General features: G+C 33.5%; 1 protein-coding gene across 1 annotated transcript in view; it reads right to left on the reverse strand.

Moving 5' to 3' along the window:
• The window catches only part of LOC146998652 (uncharacterized), a 464,415-nt gene extending 442,352 nt beyond the window's left edge, over positions 1-22,063 (reverse strand). Inside the window, exon 1 of the mRNA XM_085811452.1 lies at positions 21,883-22,063. The gene's annotated coding sequence lies outside the window, so the exon portion shown is untranslated. The remainder of the gene's footprint in view (positions 1-21,882) is intronic.
• Positions 22,064-27,041: the final 4,978 nt, after the last annotated feature.

The raw sequence follows: 27,041 nt of genomic DNA on the forward strand, positions 1-27,041 counted from the left end.
TTGACGAAAATCTTAAAAACCATATTGCTAAGTGTCCATTGTTAAATCAGCATTTCTTTAGTTAATTTTCAGTTAAGTTATTTTTCAGGTAATTTGTTCATGTCCATCCTCAGGTGCTTCCTCACGTTTCGATTAATGTTGCTGTACTAATTTTTTTTTTGAGCTGATGGGTGAATTTTCTTAATTCATTGTTTTTGTGAGAAACAATGAATTAAAAAGTAAATGAAATAAAATAAATTATCTTTAATTATCATTTGCTTTCAGTTAATCTTTTATACTGATTGTCGAAATAATTGTACTTCATCAGATTGTGATTCTAATAAAGCTATGATGATTTTTCACAATTAATTTGTATGTGTTGTTACTTAAAAATCTGCTATTACTTTAAGTCTGTACATTTTCAGAATTTTAAAAATTGTGTCCATATTTTATTTCATTTTTTTATCAGAAGAACTTAAACATAAGCATAGATGCCTACAAGGCTTGTTTTGTTCTGCTTTATTTGATCATGGCAAAGTACACGAGGGCTTTCTGCCAAAGGAAAGGGATGCTTTCGTTGAGGGCTTTCCAATAAAAACTGGCTCGTATCCGTATTATCCCTCTCAGCGTTACGGCCGGAAAATTCCGTATAGAAGGCTTCCTTCTGTATTCATTACACATGAAAATTTCTGCTGGCTTTTAATGCATCTGATTTTGGATTGGATGTATATTGGAAGAAAAGGAATCAAGGTACAAAATGAGAGTCATTTTTTAATTAAAATCAAGAAAATACCACTAATTTAAGCCATTTTAAGGAACTTTGAAATTTTGAATTTCGGGGAAAACACGAAAACGTTCGTGCAATCATCCCGTTCTCCAGGAATCGAACCTAAGTCGAACTACTAGAGTTTAGCGACGGCCGCTGGTGGTAGCTACTTACAAAATTAAAGATTTGTAGATTTATCCAATATTAAAAGGAAATGATGATATATTAGTTTTTATTACTTTGACCAATTCATGTGAAACGATGTTCTTATAAATGTTATGTATTTTATTATGCTTAAAGGTAAAAATCCAAGAATGACAAATTTAATATCAGTTCTTTCTTAAAAAACTAACTATCTCAGATGATCGATAGACCATATGAATGCATGACAAACCACAAATACATAAAGCTACAATTCAAACTTATGTAGAGAGTTCACTTTTCCAAATGCATTTTTTATATTATTCTGAGACACGATATAGTGAGAATTTCACTAATGCTTTAAGCAACAGTTATGCTTCATTAAATAAGCTTTATGGGCCTTCACTACACATTTATACAGCTTGAAATAAGTTTTGGTCTTATATATTTTCATTCCTTTTAGTTAGTTCTCATGCATTTCTGTGCTGATTTTTTTTCAGGTTTTTTGTAATTCACACTTTAGCTAACACATCGCCTGTAATTTGAATTTATTTCAGGCTACTAAAAGATCACCAAAATATCAAAAAATGCAATCGGTCAAAAACATTGAAACACCAGTCACTAGTGCTGAAATCTGAGTACACATGCGCTACTTTCACGAGACTAACGTTTGCCAATATTTATTAAAACCTAAATAATTTATTATAACTTAATTTTAATGATATATTATATTTAAAATATATGCATTTAACTATTTGTTAAAACATTTTAAAGGACCAAAAACTAACACAAGAAAATGGTGGCATAGGACAAAGTTTGAAAAATCGCATAAACAAATTTTAGCGGCCCAGGCTGTTTAAAAGTAGCAAATTTGCAAAACATCGCACGATCTGGCAACACTGTAACCGAGCTTGAGAAACTGTTCTAAGCTCAATAATTGCGAAACCTTATGTTTTTAAGCATTTTAATGCTATCGCCATATAAAAAGATATGTTTTTGTGGGCGATCTTCTATGAGAAACTAACTTGTAATTATAACACACCATGAGAAACCATTTTCCTCAATGTGAATGTTTTCTATTTTTCCTGGATATGAACTGGGATCGAACACTATACTAAGGCTTTATCCACTTAGAAGACATGCATCAAATACATTGATCTCTTGTTAAAACGCTGCTGGTTGGTTGTACACCACTTGACAAAAGATATCAATTTGGGATTAGTGCCAATAGCTGGTTTCTGTGATTATTAGAATGAGAGAACATTAGAATTGGCTCAGAGAACATTAGAATTGGCTCAGAGAACATTTGTTGCTGCTGTTAGTAAAAAATTTGGCAAATTATCATCTATAATTAATCTACAATGCTATTCACACGCCATCCAGTTAGGAGCTATTGATATGTTATATAAATATAGAGAAATGGCTGAAGCTGAAGCCGAAATAAATATTTCAAATGAGGAATCTGAAGATATAACGATTATCAAAATTCTCTTTATTTATGCTTGTAACCGGGAACATTCTATTCCTGTTTTGTCTGACAATTACAAACAATCAGTTTCACAAATAAGAAAAATTTGTAAGTTCATTAGAAAATCTCCAGTAAGAAACACCATTCTTCAAAATTATATCAAAAAGGAAAGGAATTCAATTTAATTCTTGACTGCAAAACAAGGTGGAATAGTATGGATAACATGATTGGAAGATTTCTGGCAGTAAAAGAATGCGTTGTTTTAGCATTGAATGATATCGGTTCTTCTTATACGTGGAATGAAGCTCAATATCCTAAACTTTTAGAACTTTATAAAGTCTTGGGACCGATTCGTCTAGCAGCTGAAGGCTTAGGGCGACTAGATACCAATTTATTAACAACTACTTGTATATTTGAATTTCTGTTAAATGAATTAAAACATTTAAACACTGAAGTACGTTTGAAATTATTATATGCTTTAGAAGAATGAATTCAAGAGAGAAGACAAGTAGAATTAGCAATTCTTTTGCTGTATTTGCAAAATCCGCGAAACATGTCTGGTTCAGCGAAGAAATCTAGTGTACTTTCTTTAGCTTCAAAAATATCTTTATAGAATCATTTTATCTTTCTAGAATATTTCCAAATTCCTGTGTGGAAACCTGATTCTGATGAAAAGCAAATCGAAGAAACTATTCATCAGAGTAATGCTTTTTTTAAAAGAAGCCATGGAAAAGTCAATTCATAAGTTTCTTGAAGACCTTGAAGAAAAACCTACAAATACAACGACACTGAAAGCTGAATTTTCATTATTTGAGGCAACGAATAAAGGAACAAAAAATTTAGATTTGTTATTTGATGCCCTGAAAACTATAAAACCAAACTCAATAGCTAGTGAAAGAGTAGTTTCAATTGCAGGCAATAGTGTGTCCAAAATAAGAACGAGACTTTACCACCGTTCAGTATATATTCTATGTATTAAAATTCTATTTTCTTAAGAGAATTTAAAATTAGTGAACAAATATAAATATTATTTGAAATGTTTGTTTGAGTTTTCGTTATTAAGTAATATGTACATGTAATCCTTATTTTTTTTTTAACTTTGATATTTTCTTTTTTTTGTTATTTTATAAAAATTAAATAAAACATTTCCTCCTATTCTATTTTTTTTTCAACAAAAGTTTGAAAACCGATTAAAACCGTTTTTTTGGAAATATTGAATTCGAAAACCGGTTTTTGTATAAACCCTAATATACGTGTATAAATACAGAGCTTACCAAGCCAGGTAAGATGGTGGGTGTACATATATATATATATACACATGTATATATATATATATATATATACATGTATATGTATGTATATGTCTATGTATTATATATATATATATATATACACTCATGTTTACTGTTGTCGATTACAAAGGAGGTGCACAACTATATGTTTTAGTAGCCCCATATACAAAATTTCAGCGTTCTGAAGCAACTCGATTTTGAATTTTGCGAGATAGATACATACATATGTACGTAACCTTCATCGCCGAATCTTAATCAAAAATGTCTCTTCTGTCTCCCTTTTAAATCTATTTTACAATCCGTTTTGGGAAAACGTCCTACATTCTGTCCGTAGGTACAGATGCCACGCAATAAACATCGTTCAAATGGATTCAAAATGATTTGAAAATTTGAGATTGCAATACTTCCTTGTGTACCTACAATGAAGTAAAAAGGACTTCAGAATAAATGAGTTGTATGTGAATCTGAAAACTATCTTCCATTCATTTAGGTAAAGGATTAAAATTATGTTCCTCGTGATTTTTTTTTGTCTGCGGTATTTACTTTTTGAGCATTATTTGGTTTTGATTTTTACTTTTTGATCAATGTTAAAAAATACAAGTAAGTTTACTGTATACGCCATACCGCCTTTTTCAGTTATAGTAGTTAGCGATACCGGCTCTCATGTTGCTGGACCCAAGTTTGAATCCCTGAGAAGACTTGGATATTTGTAATTAACTCTCTTTCTGACACTGCGATATCGGTGGCCTCCGGTTATGCACCTTCATCAAAATTATCGGTAATAAGGCAGTTCAAGGATCATTAAGATCAGCCATTCCTGATAAATGCTTCAAGAGTAAATATTCGGCCATTGGTAAAAACTAAATATATTATCGCCAATATAGAATACAGTAAACAAACTATGCGGAAGTTTAACTTACACTGCCAGAACAGGAATAGCATACATAAACTAATTATAAAAATTGCTTTTTTGCAGCTAAAAATTGCACGAAATAATTGCAACTATCATTACTCTGCGATTCCGCACAATTTTGCAACTACAAACACAAATTTATTTGCAACTAGCAGCTGTGCGACCAGCCTACGTCTGGCTTTAAAATGTACCAGAAAGGAGACACCAAACGTTAAATTTAAAAATTGCGCAGAATTTTACTCTGAAGAACAATTTCATAAAAAACCCCACAAATTTAAAAGATAAATGTATTACTTATAACAAAATTAAAATGAAATAAGAAATATCCCTTAATATAAATATTAATTATCCTAATAAATAAATTAACTAACTTCTTGTTGCTTTCTCTCAAGAAACGTCCAGTATCAAAGGAAGATAAACATTAAATTTAAAAACTGCACAAAATTATCGCCTCAAATTTTTCAAGTGGCAACAATGCTGATTTTCAAGTCAGCAGTCCAGTACAAAATTGAATGAAAAACTGTTACCAAAACCACATTTCTAAAAGAATGAAACTACTCAAAATGATTCACTAAAATCGAAAAGGTAGAAAAAAAAATATGATTCAAATTTTGAAAAATCGCTTCGAGGTGCAGTGGCTCTTGTCTAGATGTACCTATATGCCAAATTTCGTAGTCTTGGGTCTATTAGCTTACGCGCAGCACGAACGAAAAGACACACAGACACTTTCTTTTATTATATGTAGAGATTACACATTACTACAAAATAGCTGAGTAAACTGCATTCTAAATTATGGGTAACATTTACGTTCTCACCAATTCAAGTAGGAAATAATTGATTTAAAAAAATCCTTGCGTATTTGAGTGTGTGGGAGAAATTTTAAGCTGAATAAGTAAGCAAAAGCGCAAATAAATTAGTATTGACGTGTATGCGATATGATATAAAATTGTTACCTTTATTTATTGATACCTTCTACGCACCTTTCCTTGCTAATGCACACTTATCAATAGAAACCGATTAATCAGTAAATCCAGGCGTTGATAATTACAGTAAAACATCCAGGTGTTTTACCAACAGTTGTCAACACACGAGGTCAGAACCTTGAAGAATCATAGTACCCTACATTGGCGTAGGTCCACTTGCCAAACTGGCCTTGACGAAACATCTTGCCTTAGCTTGCAACGAAGTTTGTTTTTCAAAAGAATAAGGAATTACTTTCTATCAGCTGATTTATGATGTTACCGAGAAAGGGAAATAAACACTTCGACGGCAAAAAGAGCATAAAAAATTACCTGCATACAGTGCATTTTTTTGCGCTTTCATTGTTGTGGGAGAAATAACATTTCACGCTTTAACCCTTGAGTGATATTCACAAAGTAAATCGCCTTGAGGCGAATAAATAACAACTACATATACTTTGAAGAACCAATCCATATAATTTCTTTATATATTTATTTTGGTTTTGCACCCAAGTATAAAGATTAAGCGTAAGGAAAATTTTACATTTTAATATTTTTTTTTTTTTTTACTTTTTCATTCTAAGTATTTGTTAGCCCAGAAGGGCTATCAGTCTCAAAACGGCATTTTGGGTTGAAACGCTTTAAATGTCTGAATCACTTTTCAAATTGTTGCCAGCAAATATTAACGCCCTGTATTACATTTAAAGAAATTAAGTAATGAAGAATTGACATGAATGTACGTATGTATCTCTCACTGTGAAAACAAACAAACAAACAAACAAAAAAAAAAAAAAAAAAAAAAAACGGTAAAAAGAATGTGTTGCTCTTGCCGTATACTCTGTACACGGCAAGAGCAAGAAAATAAAACAAAATCAGTGACCATTTAGTTGATTATGGTAAACCAAGAGGCAAACGTTTTTTTTAATTCCTTCCAATGGATATATAATTGCTAAAAGGAATGCTGTTAACAGAAACTTGGCATTGCACTCGTGACGTTTTTAATTCCAATTAGCTATAAATTAATTCTAATTAGTTATGCATTAATTATAATTAGCAACTAATTAGTTATAATTCACTAATTTATAAAATTAAAACTGCAGTATTCGCATTTATTTATGCCAGACATTACATTTTTGAAAGGAGAAATTTGGATCCGAACTAGTTTTTTGAAACAATAGTCTTTTGATTTATTATTAAGCTTGTTAATGTTAATTCTTAGAAAGTGTTCTGATCTTATAGGAGGGCACCTATAATTTTTTGAATAAAATTTATTGTTTTAAATTTCTCATAACTTAATTAAAAACTTAATTTACATTATTACGGTATTTAATAAAAATATTGATACATTAACACATTTAGAATACATTTGTGACATTTTAGAATGAACTAATCAAAAAATAAACGCATTAGCAGTTGGTTAAAAGTTAATTTAATGCTAAAAAGTTATTTAACATTTAAAAATGTTTTTCTTTCAGCAAAACAAAAATACTGCAATATTCGATAATAAATGCTTTATTTAAAATATTCCTTTTTTCGGTGCGGCCCACCAGCGGCCGAGCGGTAAAGTCGCTGAACACTGATCTTTCGGTCCCAGGTTCGAAATCCGCGAACGGGCTGACTGCATGGACGTTTCCAAGGTTTTCCCCGTGTGTAACGTGTATACTAGCCAGTTTTCCTTAGAAAGTCCTCCACGAAGGCATCCCTGCCATTAGGTAGATGGCCCTAGTGTGCTTTGCCACAATTAAATAAACCAAACCAACCTTTTTTCGTTGTGAAATTTTATGTTTGTTTCCCCTAGTTTCGATAATTGAGGCTTACCTCGCGAATATATAAATTTCTGTGTAATTTAATTCTTTTTTAATTAAATATCGTCATTAAACAACAGTGTTTTTCTGATACTAACACAAAAAAGTCTGAAAGGTTTCACATTTTAAATTACGTCCAAAGGAGCTTTGTTTACGTTTTGTGTGTTATCTTTATTTATTAAATATAATTTTCTACGTATTCAAACTATTAAATTCGGTTCAACAGCAATATCGAAAAATAATTTTAAAATGAGCATATCTAAGAATTTCCGATACAGAGTCTGCCCACCAGCGGCCGAGCGGTAAAGACGCTGAACACTGGTAGTTCGGTCTGAGGTTCGAATCCCGCGAACGGGCTGGCTGCATGGGCGTTTTCGTGGTTTTCCCCATGTGTAACGTGTATACGAGCCAGTTTCCCTTAGAAAGTCCTCCACGAAAGGCATCCCTCCCTTTAGGCAGATAGCCCTCGTGTGCTTTGCCATAATTAAATACACCAACTAATTAAATACACCGATACAGAGTCTCGCGCGCTGCAGTTGAAAATGTTTTTCGTTTGGTACAATGTTGCCATTGTTCGCTTTGAAATCGTTTCGTTTTTTAATCAAAAATTCGTTGAAGCATTACAGAACCTGTAATAAATAATCAAACAAATTTCAAATTCAAATTAGGGTTTCCAGATGCCCATATTTTATGGAAGACCACGTTATTTAAATTTTGATGCCTGTAGGTACCGTTGTTTTATCACAATGCGAGAAACATACATACATTTATGCAGATTCTTCATTATTTAATTTCTTTAAATATAAGACAGAGCGATAATATATGGTGGCAACGATTTGAAAGTGATACAGCCTTTTAAAGTTTTCGACGCAAAATGGCAAAACGAAATTAATAGTCTTTCAGGGCGAATTGCCCCTTTGGACTAATAAAAATAATTATAATAAGTAAAAGAAACTATCATTCAATTTACAATTATACGGGCAATTCAACTGCACATGAAATTCAATATACAATAAAATTAATTAGACTGAATTGGATTATATAATTTAATGAAAGAACAACAGTATTGAATACCATCTCATTTCTGACTCAGACCATCTCGCAAAATAGAATTTGAGGTCTCCGTATTTCTCTTATGCCTTATCCGAAATTCAAGTGTGCAGTCAGTACCTACTAACCTCCATTAAAAATTTTAATTGTCTTTTTCATGAAAGACATTTAAATTATTAAAAATATTATAGATAGTATATTATGAATTATAGAAAACATTTAAGACTGCCCTACTTGTACAACATTCCTTTCAATTTACAGCTGCCAAACGACCTTAATACGGAGTATATTGTTATAATGACCATTTAATGAAATTAGTCCATTTTGATAATCACATGTTTCTCGAGTTATTCTTCAATACCACTATTTTGCCATAACTTCGAGAAAATTCACAACCCCCTCACTCATTACTTGGGCCCATTAACATGAGATTTAAGTGAGCAAACTTAAGTGCTTCCCTTGGGGTTACTCGGATATTCTTCATAATGGTTTGTTCTCAGCTTTCTATTGAGGAAGGTAATGGAACTCCAGGCCACCCGCATTCATTTGTGAACGACCATTAAGTTCTGTAGAGTATCTTAACAACTTTATCTAGGGCACAAAATGAATTATTCTTCTACAGGATACCTCGCACTTAAAAAGAGCTTGCAACATAGCACTGCAGAGCTGAAAAGAATTGTATAACTTAGTGTAAAGGTTGGTTGAGCCACTTCGCAATCGTCTATTAATTATATATTTTTCTCTGCAAATTAAGGAATTCTAGAAATTTCTTTCAAAATTCCACAAAATTAATTGAATATTGGTTCTCAAAATAAAAATAAGTAGTAGTATCTTGCAGTAGTAGTATCTGTTGCAATTCTGTTTTAAATATACAGATTGCTTTTACAAACTTGAACAAGTTTTTACAAGCTTTTCTACTATATTTTCCCTAGAAACCTGATAATTAGAAGTATATACTTATCTAGGATAATATTTAAGAGAGTAAAGCCTGTTTTAATTTCTTAAAACACCTTATGTATATAGTTTAAGATACATATCACCCAAGCTTAAATAATTGTTCGTAAGTATCATAATGCGTTACAAACGGATGTGACAGCATTATTGTGTGCGCGAAATGTGGACTGATTTCGAGGAAACTGCCATTTTAAAAATGCTCTTGCTTCCAAATCAGCACTAGGCCCACCAACGGCCGAGCGATAAAGTCGCTAAAACGCTGGTAGTTCGGTCCGAGGTTCGAATCCCGCGAACGGCCGGCTGCATTGAAGTTTTCGGTGACTTCCCCCATGTGTAACGTGTATACGAGCTAGTTTCCGTTAGAAAGTCCTCCACGAAGACATCCCTTACCTTAGGCAGATAGCCTTTGAGGTTTTGCCGTAATCACATAAACCATATCAGTACTTCATGTCAAATAACTGAACCTCTAGTTGTAAATTTATGAAAAGTGCTCAATCTACCTCAGCTGAGATTTTGGGGCTACTCATTTTAACATACGGAACGTGTTTACTATTTCTTAAAACTTATTGTCCATAGAACGCGCAGCCCCACGCGGTTACAATTTGTGCAACCCTGTAAATCCAGTTTTGTCAAGCATTAAATCTGCAGCTCTAAAATCAGTTTGTGGATGAGCTGAGTTTGTTGTTGAACACTAATGGTCACTTGTCTGACGCAGAGTTAGGCCGATCCCACAAAATTCCTCATGGCAAGGAGCGCAAAATTACGCCTGTCGTTGGCAACAGCCTTGAGCACGTTACAGGTGCTCAAGATTTCGCTCGGTTCCGCCCCCCCATTTTAATGTAGAGCACCCGGGGGACGGGTCCGAGGGTTTCCCACCCCATTTGCCTGCCATCGACCTCTCGAGAGGACTTTCTGCTTGCCGCATATCTAGACACCCCCATGCCGCACGGATACTACACATTTACAAACATCCGCACCTTCTCTAGGATTCGAACCCTGGCCCTTCGGCATGATAGCCAGCTACACTAACCTCTATACCGGTTGGGTGGCTAATCTGAATTTAGATACCAAATTAAAATTCGTTTGTGGATTTTTTCAAATACTTGAACTCAAACTTAAAAAGATACTTTTCTATTCCGAATATCAAATTTGAAAAATTCTTGTAATTATTCGTTCCGCTGCTGCACTAATTCAAATAAAACAAAAGATTAAATATTCTTCGTTAGCGGTCGTGAAGATCAGTTAGTTAATAGAATAAAATTTTCTTAAAACAATGCAGGAAGAAAAGAAGAAACAGTTCAGGAAGTAAAAGATACTGATGTAATATATGATTCTATTCATTTCAAGGAAAGAAGAATGGCCGTTCTTTATAGGGTTCTTTTTCATGCAGTTATTTATCATATTGATAAGGTTGCAGTGATGCAATTTTTTACACACGACTTCGAGGTAATTTAAAACAGCTGGTTTTGTTTTGGTATATCATTCTTTTATTATTGTCTGCCCACAAGGTCTAAATAAGAAGAAGCTGCTGTTTAAACACATCGCATGCAGAATAGTGGTTGAAACCTTTCTACACTCATGCGATACCTAATCAACCAAATCGATTAAATGATTCTGAAATTGGCAAAAGCGTGTAATGGATCATAAAAGAGATTACAGTGTTTTATGATACAAGATCAACACAAGTCAAGTTTCATAAATGTTACTTAAAATCAATGATAAATGGCTGTGTTTTCCAAATAATATATAGTATAGGCTCGTATAGCATATAGATTCGTATATATATATACACGAGTCTATATATCTACACTCATGTCCATAAATTAAGGATAATGCAAAATCAGGCAAAGGAAGAGTTAGAAGCAAAACAAATTTGACTTATTTGTAAAGCTTATTTATTAAACAAAAGGTAAAAAGAAAAAAAAGAAAAAAAAGAAAGAAAAAAAAAAGATGCTATGTGTTTGATATTATTAAAAAATTAGAGATTTTTTCTCCTTGGAGCAAATTACAAGAAAAATCTATTTACAAAAAAAACAATATTACGTGGTTGGTATGATTATTAATACATTGTATGTCTCCCAGACAATGCAATACAGTCCGTACAACGCCTAGGCATGCTGAGTATCAAATTATCGATCTGATCTTGGGGGATATTACACCACTCAAAAAGCAATGCTCTCCGAAGTTCCGGTAGACATGTAGGAGGAGGTTGACGGGCTGCAACTCGTCGGCCAAGCATGTCCCATACGTGCTCTACTGGATTCAAGTCCGGTGAGAAAGCTGGCCAGTCCATACGGGTGATATCCTCCGATTGAAGGCATTCGCTTACGATGTTTGCACAGTGAGGACGGGCGTTGTCATCCATAAACACAAATTGTGCGCCCTTGGCGCCCCGAAACAAACGTACATGTTGTTCCAGAATGATGTCCCGATAGATTTGGCTTGTCATGGTTCCAATTTGAACATGCAGGTCAGTTCTGGAACCCAGAATAATTCCACCCCAAACGAGCACTCCTGCACCACCGGTAACGGTGTCGTTCAATGATGTTTTCTTGGTGGTAACGGATACCGGGAGCTCTCCATATGAAAGTCCGGTGAGAATCAGACTGCAAGCTAAACCTGGACTCGTCGGAAAACATCACACAAGCCTACTGTTGCGGTGTCCATAATGCATGCTCTCTACTCCAGGCTAACCGCAGGCGACAGTGAGTTGCAGTAAATGGAAGGCATCTGACAGGTCTACGAGCATATAGACCAATCTGCTCTAAGCGTCTGTACACGCTCTGCCTTGAAATTGTCGTACCAGTGGTTGAAGAGAGCTGACGAGACAGGTCTGAGGCTGTGCTCCGCCTGTTTCTTTTGGCAGTAACTGCCAAATACCGGTCCTCATTCGGTAACTCTGGGGCGACCTGTGCTGTAACGTCTATTCACATTACCATCATCTTGGAATCGTTGCCAAAGACTGGAGATGACACTCTGTGCAATTCCAAGTTCGTCTGATACTTGGGTACGCCCACATTCCAGACGGCCGATAATTCTACCACGTAAAAAATCGTCCTATGTGTCATAACTATTCGGTTATTGCACTGAAATGGTTATAAAGCGCCTGCGAACAATTTTACTTCTTTGCCTGTATTCCTTATGTAACACTCTCTTACACTCTCGTCATTATGACGTACCATCGGTGTCATCTGGTTACTTCCTGAAATTTGCATATGATTCTTGAAGATGTGTGTAGTGATTTTACAGGTGATATATTTATTTTAGAGTTCGATTTCCGCGTGACTCCGAATTATCCTTAATTTATGGACATGAGTGTATATGTGGAGATCATCGACGACCGACGCTGAATTAGAATACCAGCGTGGTGACGTCATCCCAGCTTAGCGCAGTGCGGAACAGTTAAGACAAGGCCAGATAGCGTCCACACGTGGACGAGAGTGGAGCATAGCAGATGCGAACGAATGGCTTGCTTGTCCTCAAAAGTTAAAGAAGACAGACGGTCTTCTTTGGTGCTTAAGTGCCTTTGAAGCTTAAGCCAAGCCGTACATATTATTTAAAGTTAGCTGTGGATATTAAGAGAATAACGTATTCTATCAACGCCGGTGGAACTAATAGTGTGTGTGAATTGTTTGTTCATCATTACATGATACCTGCAACATTAATCTTTACTTAATATTTCTTTATTACTTTTATCTATTTCTTATCAGTAAAATAAAACATTTAAAAATGCAATATTCGTGCTCTATTTGAAAGTAAAACCTACATATATTTATAGACTCGTACAGTTATATAGTTATAGACTCGTTAGCAAGCTCCAATCAATCTGAATTCAAAATTATGATGGTATATTAATTCGGAATGAAAGGTAACTGAGGTGTAAAATTATAACAGCTATGCTTATATTAGAAACACAACAATGCAGTTTAATAGTGTATAAATTTTCAGCTACAATTCATGCATTTCAGATGTATTTTACTCAGAAAGAAATGCATTAGTTAACTCACATTATGGTAGCGAATAATAAGGCTGTGGTTTTTAATTTATAAGCATTAGTTAAAAGTTTCATTTTCTTCTTTTGAGGGCTCACCAGCGGCCGAGTGGTAACGTCGCTGAACACTGGTAGTTCGGTCCGAATCCCGCGAACGGACTGGCTGCATGGGTGTTTTCGTGGTTATCCCCATGTGTAACGTGTATACGAGCCAGTTTCCCTTAAAAAGTCCTCCACGAAGGCATCCCTCCCTTAAGGCAGATAGCCCTCGAGTGCTTTGCCGTAATCTAATAAACCAAACCAAAACCAAACCTTCTTTTGTGGGCTCACCAGCGGCCGAGCGGTAAAGTCGCTGAACGCTGGTAGTTCGGTCCGAGGTTGTAATTCAAGCGAACGGGCTGGCTGGAAGGGCGTTTTCGTGCTTTCCCTAGTGTGTAACTGTGTATACGAACCACTTTCCCTTAGTCCTTCATGAAGGCATCCCTCCTCTGAGGCAGACATTTCTTTAGGCTTTACCGTAATCATCTAAGCCAAATCAAGTTTCGTAAGTTATCTGAAGTAAATAAAGTAATAATAATCTTACTGAGATTTTTAATTGGGCAATTATTATACTTTATTTCCTTCAGTATTTTAGTAGGCTTATTTAATTTTCAATTTTACATAAATATTTTGTATTAAATACTGGTAGATGATATATTTTCATGCGATAGTTATTTTGCAAATTTTATTCATGCAAATTTCCTACTCCACGAAGGCATCCCCCCCTTTGGTCAGATAGCGCTCGAGGCTTTGCCGTAATCACGTAAACCAAACTTTTTTTCGAGCCACTCATTTCTCTAGCGTAATGTAAGCAAAGCTACAATGACTGAATGTTTCTGGCTGTTGTATTCCGGTTGATAGTTTTTCTATAAGACCTAATATTACGCCTGCGTCAATAAATCGATTGATTTCTGGTTACACATTAAATAATATTTATCTGGAAAAATAATGACTTTCATTTAAAGTTGAGTTAAAAATCCATTGCTTTGGAAATTCGTATATTTAACAGATAACAGCTAACAAATAAAGCCCAAAGTAATAATTAACACAACAAGGAAAATGGCACAGCTGACTGCAGTTTTAGTGGAGCTATGTACAAATTTATCAAAGCTTTGCCGTTACGGCAATGAACGCATTAGCTGTTGCAGCACTTGAAATTGTAATGCTTGGTAAATAGGTGGGGGTCAAAAGAGGTTGATGAAGGTGGGGCTCGGTATAAGTTTTCTCTCGCCTCCCAAAGGAATGAAGTAGAAGTTGCGTCGTTTACGAAATCAACATGTAGAAAAATATCGGAAACTTCTAAGAAATCCAAATTAAGGGACGAGTAAGTGCGAACAATTGTTTTGGCTTGCGAAAACTGAAATGCGTGGTTTTTATTCCAAAAATAGGAGATCACTAAAGATCCTTTTTCACTTGCTTCTGTTTAACATTTTATGTGCTCGCTTATCCTTAATCTAAAAGTTTTTCAGGTTTCTTTTAGTCACGATAATAAAATAAAATTCCCATTAATTTAAAAATTAAGATTTTGGACCTTCATTTACGGTGCATTAATTTTTTTTTTTTTTTTTTTGTGTGTAAAGAGCAAAAATTTTACGTAGAGCTTTTTCATTGGTTTACCAAAGAACAAAGAATTTTTTTCCCTAGCATTTTAGTGTGTGTGTGTGTGTGATTATGGCAAAGCCTCAAGGGCTATCTGCCTAAGGGGAGGGATGCCTTCGTGGAGGACTTTCTAAGGGAAACTGGCTCGTATACACGTTACACATGGGGAAAACCACGAAAAAGCCCATGCAGCCAGCCCGTTCGCGGGGTTCGAACCTCGGACCGAACTACCAGTGTTCAGCGACTTTACCGCTCGGCCGCTGGTGGGCTCCCTAGCATTTTAGAGATACCTTAGATCTGAATGGTTGCATATTTCCACTGATGAATCTCATCTTACAAACTAAGGAAATGTTGGGTAACATCAATCTCCAGCTTATTTGTCCATTATCTGAATTTAAGGACCGAATGCTACTATTATGGAAACCATAAAGTATGATACTTAAAATTTAATCTTAAGACGTAAATGTTTCAAAAATGCTTTTATCTTGTCAGACTCGAATATATTTTTATTTAAAAGATTTCTTTGAAATATTCAACAATTCTTTAAAATATTGATAAAACTGTTACATGCAGAATTGTATAGAAATGAGTTTTTCTAAGATCTTTCCTAAGAAAAATTTTATAAATTTTATAAATTCCAAAGCATACATATCTACATAAAATACAAGTAAAAAAAAAATATAAAATGTTTCAGATTTTAAATTATGCACAAAGGGGCCTTTTTTTAACATTTTGTCTGTTAACTTTGTTTATTAAATATCACGTTATTCGCACTTAAACCATAAAATTCAGTTCAAGAGCAAGATGGCAAGATAGCTTTAAATTGAGCCTATCTTTAGAATTTCCGATACGCAGTCTCACGCGCTGGAGGTAAAAATGTCTTTTCTGTACAAAGTTGCTATCGCTTGCTTTGAAATCCTTGAGTTTGTTAATCAAAAATTCGTTAAAGTTTTACAAAATATGAAAGCGATAATAAAACAAATTCCAAATTTGGGCTTCCACATGCCCATATTCGCAGCAGGATTGCGTCATTCAAAATTCGATGGGTCTATGTACCTTTGTTTTATCACAATGCGAGAAATACACATACATTTATGCAGATTTTTCACTATTTAATTTCTTCAAATATAATGTAGGACTCTAACATTGGGTGGCAACAGTTTGAAAAGTGAAACGGACATTTATAATGAACCAATGCAAAATCGCAAAACGAAAACAATAGTTTTTCAGGTACGAAGCCCCTTTGGACTACTAAATGAACATATGACAAGCAAAATGAAACACATATATAGCTTTCGAAATATTAATTCTGAGACATTGCATAAAGGAAAACTTTTATTACAAATTTAAAAATAAAAAGGAAGGTTGAGCCTGAGTTAAAATCTCGAAAGGAAATATGGAAATGATATATTTATTACTGATATAATACTTCCAACTCTCACGGTGCTTATATACACCAAAGCTACTTTTGAAGATATGCTATTACCATGTCTTTTTATAATTTATCTTTGACAAGTGTCTCAGATTGCTCTGCCACTCTCACAGATGAAATTTTCCCACACCGTTTAAACAAGTTTCGCAGAGGTACCAAACTGCATCTCATCAAAGCTACGCAACGAGTAGAAAAATCCAATCAAACGGAAGTAAAAATGAAAAGAAAATTAGAACGCAAATGATATTTAGTGCGGTCGGATAATGGCAAACGCAAAAACGATTCTCTCACGCTTTGCATATTTGTTTATGTAAACATGGTTTGCAAGTGTAGTTACGTGCTTAATTAATGGTTGCTATTCATGCAAGACATTGTAATAGCAGATTAATTTGGTTTGCACTGTGCAACTTTCTCACGCTTTCATTTGCTACATTTTTAACCGATAGTTTTGAAAACGTTAAGAATTAATAAAATTAGAAAATAATTAATAAAAACTGAAAGAAAAAAATCTGAAAGCTTTCAGATTTTATATTACGCCCCAAAGAGGCCTTTTTTTTAACGTTTTTTGTGTTACAGTTATTTACTAAATATCATGCTCTTCGCGCTTAAAGCATAAAATTCAACTCAACAGCAATATCACAAAAATATTTACAAACAGCATACCTTTAGAATTTCCGATAGGCAGTCTCGTGCACTGGAAATAAAAATGTTTTTTCTGTACAGTGTTGCCATTGCTCGCTATGAAATCGTTGAGATTGTTAATCAAAAATTCGTTGAGGTTTTACAAAATGCGAACTAAATAATAAAACAAACATGAAATTCAAAATTTAGGGCATACAAGTTTCCATGTTCGGGTGGAGGATTACGCTATTCAAAATTTGATGGGTTTAGGTACCGTCGTTTTTTTCCCAGTGCAAGAAACATACCTACATTCATGCACATTCTGCTTTATTTAATTTATTTTAAAATAATACAGGAAGATAATATTTGGTGGCAACAATCTGAAAAGTGATTCAACGCAAAATCTCATTTCCAGACTAATAGCCCTTCCGAGTTAAAGATCCTTGGGCTAAAAACTAATACTCATTTCTTTAAATTCTCTAATTGTATTTGGATAGAATGCTACGTAACGCAACGATCATGAAATATATCTATGTATAACAAACAATACCTGTGTTACATGCACGTATATATATCAACTTCTTGGTCCTCATCTTGCTTTAATAGCTGTAGCCAAACGTCTTGGGAATTTACAATTATCGTCGAAAAGTTCGCGGGAACCTTTCCATATATTGGAAACTGCGTCATGTCTTAGGCACTTACCAAACATAGCAATGGCACTATTATTGAGATGCTTTGTGTTACCAAAGAATTTGGTATTTTCTGTATTTATACATACCATAATTTATGCTGCCAACAGTTAGTGCTATTTATGTACTATATGTCTTAGTGGTATTATTAACGTCCATTTTAACAAACATAAATTCATAAAAAATTTTAATTTGTGTATGGTTTATGTCAAGGAAGTTCAAAACATTCTTACTAGAGAAATTAAGGCTAAAAGCAGATGATTATAGACAACATTTTATTATAAAGACTAATATAAGATAATAACCAAATAACTACCTAAACATTGCGGAAAAACCATGCAGTCATGTGTTTTAGCGTCATTAAGATGATGAAGTTTTTTACGAAGATGGGCAGAGATAATATGTTAAGATCCTCACTAGTGAGTTACAGAAACCGGTACTTACGTATTATTGCAACCTCCTTGGCGCAGTTTGGCGAATTTAACGGAAAAAAATAACAACTACTTTTATTATAAAAAAAGTTATGTATTACATGCATATATACATAATTTACGTTCCATATATGCATTTATTCCAAAAACAGTCAATAAACATAGTTGGAAAAGATTTTTTTTTTGTTTGTTTTGTTTCTGTTGTAGAAATTTCATAGCGATCGCTTTCAAAAAGATTTGAACCATTATTCCTTTATACATCCTATTATTATTCACTACAAATTTTAAATTCGTGTTTAAGACAGAGCAATCATAGTTTTCTGTAAAAGCCATTGGAACTTGCAATATAGCAAAAAAAAAAAAAAAAAAAAAAAAAAAAAAAAACGCATACAAAAAGGGCGATGGTGGTAAATAAATATTATGATGCGCATGGTTGCATGAATAATTGTTATGCGCGTGGTTAATAGAGTTTATTTTATTCTAAAATGTTGGCGACTTCTGCTAAGGTGATTGCGATGATAAGTAAGTATTAAAATTAAAAAATGTCTCTAAATCCACGTGGCTGAAACACCAAAAAGGTTTTCAAGCTTACCGCAGAAGCCCAACATTTTTAGGTATCCTATAATTAATAGCCGAACAAGATTTTTAATGTCATCTATACCAGCTTTTGCTACAATAGGAAAAAAAAGGCCTTCCTTCACAGAATAATAAGTGATCGAATAATGTTGCAATGAAATACTGTATACATCCTTTATTTGTCCAAATGTTGTCACCAGGATTCACTGCGGAAGGTTATATGGTGCTTTGAACATTTTTCATCAGCGAAATCCTTGAACATTTACGACCCAGCCAAACATCATTACAGACTAGATACATTTATTCCTGACAACTCTGTAAATGATAATCTCGGAAGACAAATACGGCAAGAAATACTGCCAGGACATTTTACTGATTACTCAAAGACTGTTTCCAAAAGTTGTAGTTGTACTGTCCTTCTAATTCTTCAAACATTAGTCCCATGAAACATATACTATAGTTAGTTTCACATGCGCGTAAAGCAATTGCGAATTGAAACCTCAGACTTAAATAACAAAGATTTAAAAGATCATCTGGTTGTACGCATATCGTTACTAGATACAGCATGAACTCTTTAGAAATCATGTAGCATCAATGCTTAGCGAAGTAAAAATTGTTTTCTACACACAGAGAAGTAATTTTACATTAGGTATGCGATCGTAACATTGTAGCCAAATTAGTATGCTAACATATCATAACATTTACAAAACCTTAAATAAACATTTTTATTTTTTATAGCGAAATTTTCTGCTACCTTATCGCAAGTTATCAAAAGATTACAAAAACAACAAAAGATATTAATAAAATGAACAAATTCTGTCAGTTAAAATTTTAATAAAACATATTTTATGATATAATATTCCTTAAGGCTTCGTCAAGAGGGTGGTATAAATGCCATAGAGGCCTAGTCATGAAGCATAAAATGCGGGCGTTCCGTTCACACCTGCGAGACAGGGACTAAGGCGTAGCCAATTAGCGAAGCTAAATTTGGATGTATATACATCTTTCCCATTCAATAGGTTTAGCGCGTTAGCTCTGATTGGTCGACTCATATAGCAAGTCGACATAAAATTTGAAACCTTCCAACTTTATGCCAAAATCCCTAAACAAGTTTTTGTGACGTAGCAAGGTCTGGTTACCTAGCAACGAGGCTCGGTTTAAACCAGATATGACATTTACACCAACGTCTGAAACGGAGCTTATAATACCACTGCTTGTTTTTTTATTCATTTTCATTGTATCATTTAATGTTCTTAAAATATTTCTGTAGAGCAGGTATAGTGATAAATCGATAGCGATTACCAGGTAATATTAATTGAAAGTTGAACATGAAAATTATAGCACAACAACTAGAGAAATTAATACATTTTTGATAGTAATACAATTTTAATATTAATACAATTTAATGCTGTTTTATAGTTCAGTTTTAATCTCCAGCATCGATGGTTGACGTGAGCTGAATGAGTTAAAGTTTGTGAATTTTATAGTTAATTTACAATAAATATTTTGTGTAAAATATCGGTTCCAATAATAAAGAAAACGTTACTGATAAATAGTATAAAACTAAACCGCAATAGAGATTAATTGCCTGGGAAGGAGGCTCTTAAGTACCCTGATACTGTTTGATTACAGAATTTAATTTCGTAAAAAGAAATAAAAGTAATATTGATGATATATGTTGGTAAATCAAAGAGGAAAATAAACGCACAAAATTTATTTGCTCATGGATGCATTAACTATACAAACGAAGAGCAAATATCTTATTATACAAAACAACTGCTAGCAAAGAACATAAACACGCAGTTGAAAACAAAATGTAAAACAACATGTTTCTCCCTCTCTCTTTAATTCACTATAATTCTCACTATTCAAATATAAAAAGCAAATTACTGCAAAAATAAGTATATTAATTATTAAAATTAGCACAATAGCACATTTATGGAAGTTAAAGCAAAGCAACCAAAACGTCAAGCAACAGCATACAATACAATTAATTAGAAACATTTTTGCTTTCTGCACGTTCACAATTCATATTCAAATATTTTTAAAATACCTTAGGTAAAAGTATATTTTAGGGTATAGTTCGTTATTAGATTATTCGGTTAAGTATAGTTCGATTTAGGATGCACATCGTGGCGAATGAGCTAGATGCACGGGATTTTACTGCGAATTTTTCATGTGAATACGAGTTAGTTTGTCTTAAAAAGTATTTCACAAAATCTTCTACGGAAATAGTCCTAGTGGATTTCCTCGTAATTTAATAAATTTAAATATTGACAAGCTTATGATGATACCTAATTTATTGAACATTAAAGTCAAAGCAAATGCACTGTTACAAAAAATGTATGGGGTTACCGATTTTCTCAAATAAATTTGTTTTGTGAAATTAAACAGTTGTAATCAGAGTCAAAATACATAATTAATGCAAAACATAAAATAAATTAAGTGCTTAATGCATTGAATTAAGAAGCTTGGAAATATTTGATTGTACATATGAAAAATAATTCTTTAAAATACTTTATCCTTTGGTGTAAAAAAATAAAAAATTTTCCTTTTCCTTTTTTTTTTCTTGTGGATTTAATCTTGGCGAATGTACTGTTGGAATTTGAGACAGAAATTTAGTAATTAAATAAAACAATACAAAAAACAAAAATTTTCACAAGCAAAATAATAAATATTACATAATGAAACCCATCATGTACATTTTTTTAAGATTAGCAGTTACTACTGTGATCTTTAATTCATAGATATGCCTTCAGAAAAAGTACTCACATTAGTAAAAATTTATAATGACAGGTACGTATAAGAAGAAGAGTTCTGTCAAGAGCAGACAGTGCGAGGCACTTGCCGCAAACAAAAAATGTGAGGAAGTACTAAACTGAAATACGATAAATGAACTAGTAATTCGAAAATGATAAACAGTTATTTAAAGGGCATAATTCTGAAATTTTTCTTTTATATTAAAATCTTTCCACATAGGTAAGGAATACATTTAATATTTGCTCTAAAAACACTAAACAACCTATTTGAATTTTTATTCATATTCAGATTCAACAACATATTTGAAATATAAGTATGATAATTAAATTTGGCAATTTATGCTATTTATCAAAAGTAAATAAATTTACAAGTAACAAATTTAAAAAAAAAATATGTTAAAAAATGTTTTTTACTTACCCAATGGCTGTTCTTGACACTTAAAAAACCATGCTTAATTCCAGGTTAATATAAAGGTCAAAAGAATACTAATAACAAAAATGATCTAAATAACAATCAAAATCGCGTCACACACACGCGCCAAAAAATGCACTATTTCAGTTTCAGCACGAAAACTGAGAGTACATTTGTCGTCAACACACCACAGGCTACACCGGCTGTATGAGAAGAAAACACGTGCTGCCATTGATGCGGGAATTTAAATCGGTTGCTGGAAAGCGTGGTCGCCAAACGTTGGCGATTTTTTCCAAATGAGAGCAATGCCCGGGAAACTCGCAAAGTGTGATTTCTGTCAAAGTTCGTTATTCGGAAGGATAGGAGACAAGATTATCATCGACAGGAGCCAAAGGGTACTGTTGTGTAGCATTTTGCTATTACCGACAATACAAGCAAAGTTATAGGAATTTAACAACTAAATTTGTTTACTGTTTTAATTTAGAGGATTTGATATTTCCTCTTGAAAAACTAACCACAAGTTAACACATATTAATTGATATTTTCTCAAAAAAATTAAATACAATTTAAAAAAAGCTACTAAGAACAAAAACAACAACAAAAAATTAAGCAAATATGGAAGCTTTAACATAATTTTAGAAAGAGTTTGAACAAAACAAACGAATAAAATTAACTAAACCGTTTTCAGATAATCATTTGGTAGCAATTCTTATTTTGAAATTAATTACTGCGCGTTTTAGAAATTTAGGTGGCAATTAGTTTTGGTTCAAAGGTTGCGTTTTTACTTTTTTCCTTACAAAGGTTTTTCTTTTACATTTAAATATTGTTAGTAATTTAAAAAAAATCATGGAATTAATATCTATAATTATAAAATAAGCAATATTATTCATAATACGTGGAAGATTTCCTAAAACATTGATTTAATAGAATAGGAAATACAGCCGTAAAAGAATATCCGAAGAAAGAACGCACATTTATAAGCATTTCAAGGATAACAAAAACATGCCCGAAAAGGTTTACAAAAGTCTCTTACAAAAGAATCCACTAATTTCGAGTAACAATTTTATTGCACTTAAATAATCTGCAATTTATAATGAAGACAATAAAAATATTTAATTCTCAAAAATATTAAACTTCCGTACCTGCTGAATACCTAACACTCTACAGAAGTCTTAGTGCGAATCATTTAGCAGAAGACGAAAGTAAATAATCTGGGACTATTTATGAAATGTAAAATTGTTTATAATTATAATAACAAAAAAAGCAAATAAAAAATTTGAAAGGTTTTAGATTTTATATTACTTCTAAAGGAGATTTTTTTAATGTTTTGTGGGTTTTTTTTTATTTATGTTATGTATTTTATCATGTTTTTCGTACTTAAAAACCACATAAAATTCAATTCAACAGCAGTACCACCAAATATTTAAAAACAGCATAGCGTTGGAATTTCCGATAGATAGTCTCGCGCGCTGGAGATAAAAATATTTTTTTACAGTACAGCGAATCAAAAATTAGTTAAAGGTTTACAAAATATGAAATAGATAATAAACAAATTCGAAATTTAAAATTAGGGATTCCAGGTTCTCATGTTCGTGTGGAGGATTACATTATTCAAAATTTGGTGGCTCTGGGTGCGTCGCTTTTTCACAATGTGAGAAACATAATACATTCATCCAGATTCTTCATTATTTAATTTCTTTAAATATAATACAGGGCGATAATATTTGGTGGCAAAAATTTAAAAAGTGATTCGCTGTTTATAGTGAAACGCCACAAAATGCCATTTTGAGCCTAATAGCCCTTTTGGATTACCGCCCCTTTGGGATATTAATAATAATAATAATAATAATAACTATTATTATTTTAAGCAAATCATTTAGCCGAAGACAAATGAAAATATACTGAAACTATTGATGAAACTTGCATTTTAAATAATAATAATTTCAATTTAGGTAATAAATATTATAGTAATTCGTATAATAAATATTATTTTCATAAAGATCTGCCTGCTATGCAAAAGGTGGAAAAGAGAACCACAAACTTAATTTTAGAAATTTATTTAGTGTTTTGTAACCAAAAATGGATTTTAATAATAATTAATTACCTCCAAGCACGCAATGTGAAAGATTCCCCTTCATGTTTAATTAATTTTTGCAAAGGATTCGAGGGCTATCTGCACAAGGAAAGGGATGCCTTCCTAAGAATTTTATGATAGAAACGTGTTATTATAAATTAATAAATGCATGAAAAAACCATGCAGCATGTTTTTTCGACATGCTGCAGAGCTCCGGAGTCAGGATGAAGTAAAAGACATTTATCCTTTCAACCACAGGAGGCAGATAAATGATTTATGATTATTTATCGTATATCTCAATATATATAAGCGGCTAAATTGTGTGTCGCCATCAGTTTATTGTTGTCACTAGGAAAAATGAGCGCGCAAATTAACGTTTCCGCAGTTTTTAATTAATATCTCTGCCGATTAAAGTCGTACGAAGATGAGAACGGTATCGATGGATTCGAAGAATTTTTTGAAATCCAAAGATACGCGTCTCGAATTTCAACTCGGCGCTGTTCCGTAGATATTCGAGAAAAAAAATTGGCACGTAGCCAAATCCCTCTGTAAGGGAAAACCAAAGAAAGAAAGTGAAAGTGTACGGAAACGTAGGGGGAAAATTAGTTTTTAATTAATATCTCGGCTAAATAAAGTCGCAAGAAAACGCTAATGGTTAAAATGGCGTGCCACGGACCTGCGGAATCCAACGCTGTGCTTCGCTAAGCCCGAGAGCCAGCCTTTTTGGAGGAGATGATGTTACTTCACCCCAATATATATATATATATATATGTCATAATAAAAACACAAGGAAAAGACGGAACACTGTAGATGCGTGATTAGACCCATATTGAAGAAGAATTTTGATTGCGTAGTATTATCAGGTTCAAAGTTTCTTCTAACCTTCTTCGGAAACATACAATGACCTGACTAGAACAGAGAGCTTACTAAAGCTATGTTCACTAATTGTAGTAAGTAGACAGGATACAGACGAAGGGTATACAAAACCCTTTATTTTTTTCTTTATATACAATGACTTCCGTACTTCGGAATACAATGACCCTCCACTCGGGGTCTAACTTAAAAGATATCAAAATAAAACTAAACTCTAATTTAACTTTAGAATAAGATTGGCCTTATAATAACAGAAAGCGTATGTAGCACAGAGACTGTGAACACTACAATACGTTTAATTTATCAAGAGGATTAAAACCTCTGGCCTGGAAGGCAAAGTAGCAACTGCGTAACTTCTAAGGTAAGCGGCCTGCTTCGAACTCACGGCTTCCTCTCTTCTGCTTGGCAAAAAGGCCACACTTAAATACTTGGCGTTCGCCAGACAACTTTGCATAAACTCCTTCACGCTTATAATTCTGGCCGGAAGTAGAAAATAAGAAGTGATAGTAAAGATTTAAAATAAAATAAACGTTAGTAAAACTTAAGATCCTTACATACTTCCCGCCAGAGTTAATTAGTTTGAAACTGAGGTCTAAAACGACCTTGTTGAAAACTTTTAGCTCTAGAAACTAACGCGAGGCCAAACTTTTACAAACATAACTTAGCTAGAAACTAGAAAATTTTAAAAGAAAGAAATTTGTTACAATAGCAGCTCCCGGAATATACAACAATCTTTTTTCTTTTTCATCTGTACTGCATCAAAACAGGAGCTTTATTCAATTCTGGTTCCTTCCAGAGATCTGGAAGGAAAACTAGTTTAATGAAATGTTACAGAATGACATTGTAAATAACATATAGAATATACTTTTCTTAACATTCTTATTTCATTCATGACTATTTTAATTATCTCTCCCCGTGCTCTCTGACATGTGTTGTAAAAACACGAAACACGAATGTGTTTCTGTCTATGTGTTCAACACTTCCTCCTACAATCAAAACACTAACGTGTTAAAATTCACCATACGAGACCTCTTAACACACCCTAATTTCAACTCTAGACCCTGAGGTACTATTCTGAAAGTGGCTAACTCTAAAGTGTAGCGTCAGAGAGCCTAACTACATCATTCAACCTTTAACACATATTCAGCATGATTTAATCTTTACAGTCACACGAATAACAAAATTTTTTAACATTACTTTCACTTTTACCATATCACGGTATTTCTAAACATTCAAAATAACAGTTCACATGTATACAAGAACATATGAAGATGCCGTTAATTTTACACATTTGAAAACATACATTAGTAGTACATTGTTAACTTCTATTCTTTTCAAAGCAAGTGCCAATTCTTTCTACATTGAAATAATACTACATTTCAAAAAGTCTTTCAGACTAAAACTTCTTTCTTGTTAGAATGTTTTAAATAAAATTTATACAATTTAAGTCTTTATACAACGCTATTATACATCAACTTTAGTTTTACGCGCGAGTAATTGAAAAACATAATAAGAAAATCGGTCACAACTCATTTCTCGCCCTTTTGGCGATAAAGGTAGACCTCGCATGAGGTAAAACTTCTTTAAATCTGCCACTTGCAGTAAGAATGAAAGATTAACTTAAGTTTGTAAAGTAACACAAAATTTTACTTATCTTTGTAATATTCAGACATCCTTTTCTGGGCCCAGTCTTTAAAGGTGCTGCAGACCGTTGCTTGGTTGATCCTCCTTCTTGTACGGGCTCGCCCTTCAGTGCTTTCCTCTGGAAGCTTCCGTTTTTCACCACTACGGCCACCCTTGAACATCTTCCTTCTGTCCTCTGCTTGTGGTCTTGGCCGTTTGAAGGCAGCTGGTCTTGGTGGAACCGGGAAACTTCTGTCGTGATCCTGCTTGGACCTCGTTGTTGGCCGTTCAAATTTTTCTTGTACTTTTTCCTCCGCCGCTGATGGCCCTTCCGCAGTTCGGCGACTTTTGCTGCGGAGAGTTCTGTCGGATGAGTCAATCTTCCGTTTCACAGCCGGGTTATAGTTGCCGTCCTTTCTCCCGGTCTTTTCCACATACGTCGTCCTTCTCCCTTCTTCATTCTGGGGGTGTTCGTGAACTCTGTTTTTTGGACGGTGGAACGACTTCTTTTTCTTTGTACCTTCAATTTTTCCGCGGGGCAATTTTCTTTTCACTTGCTTCTGTCTCTCATTGGCTTGCCCTTGTACTTGTCGTT

The sequence above is a fragment of the Stegodyphus dumicola genome, chromosome 2, assembly GCF_044657685.1.
Source record: "Stegodyphus dumicola isolate Sdum_Otavi_A_Nest chromosome 2, ASM4465768v1".
In the NCBI taxonomy this organism is placed as follows: domain Eukaryota; kingdom Metazoa; phylum Arthropoda; class Arachnida; order Araneae; family Eresidae; genus Stegodyphus; species Stegodyphus dumicola.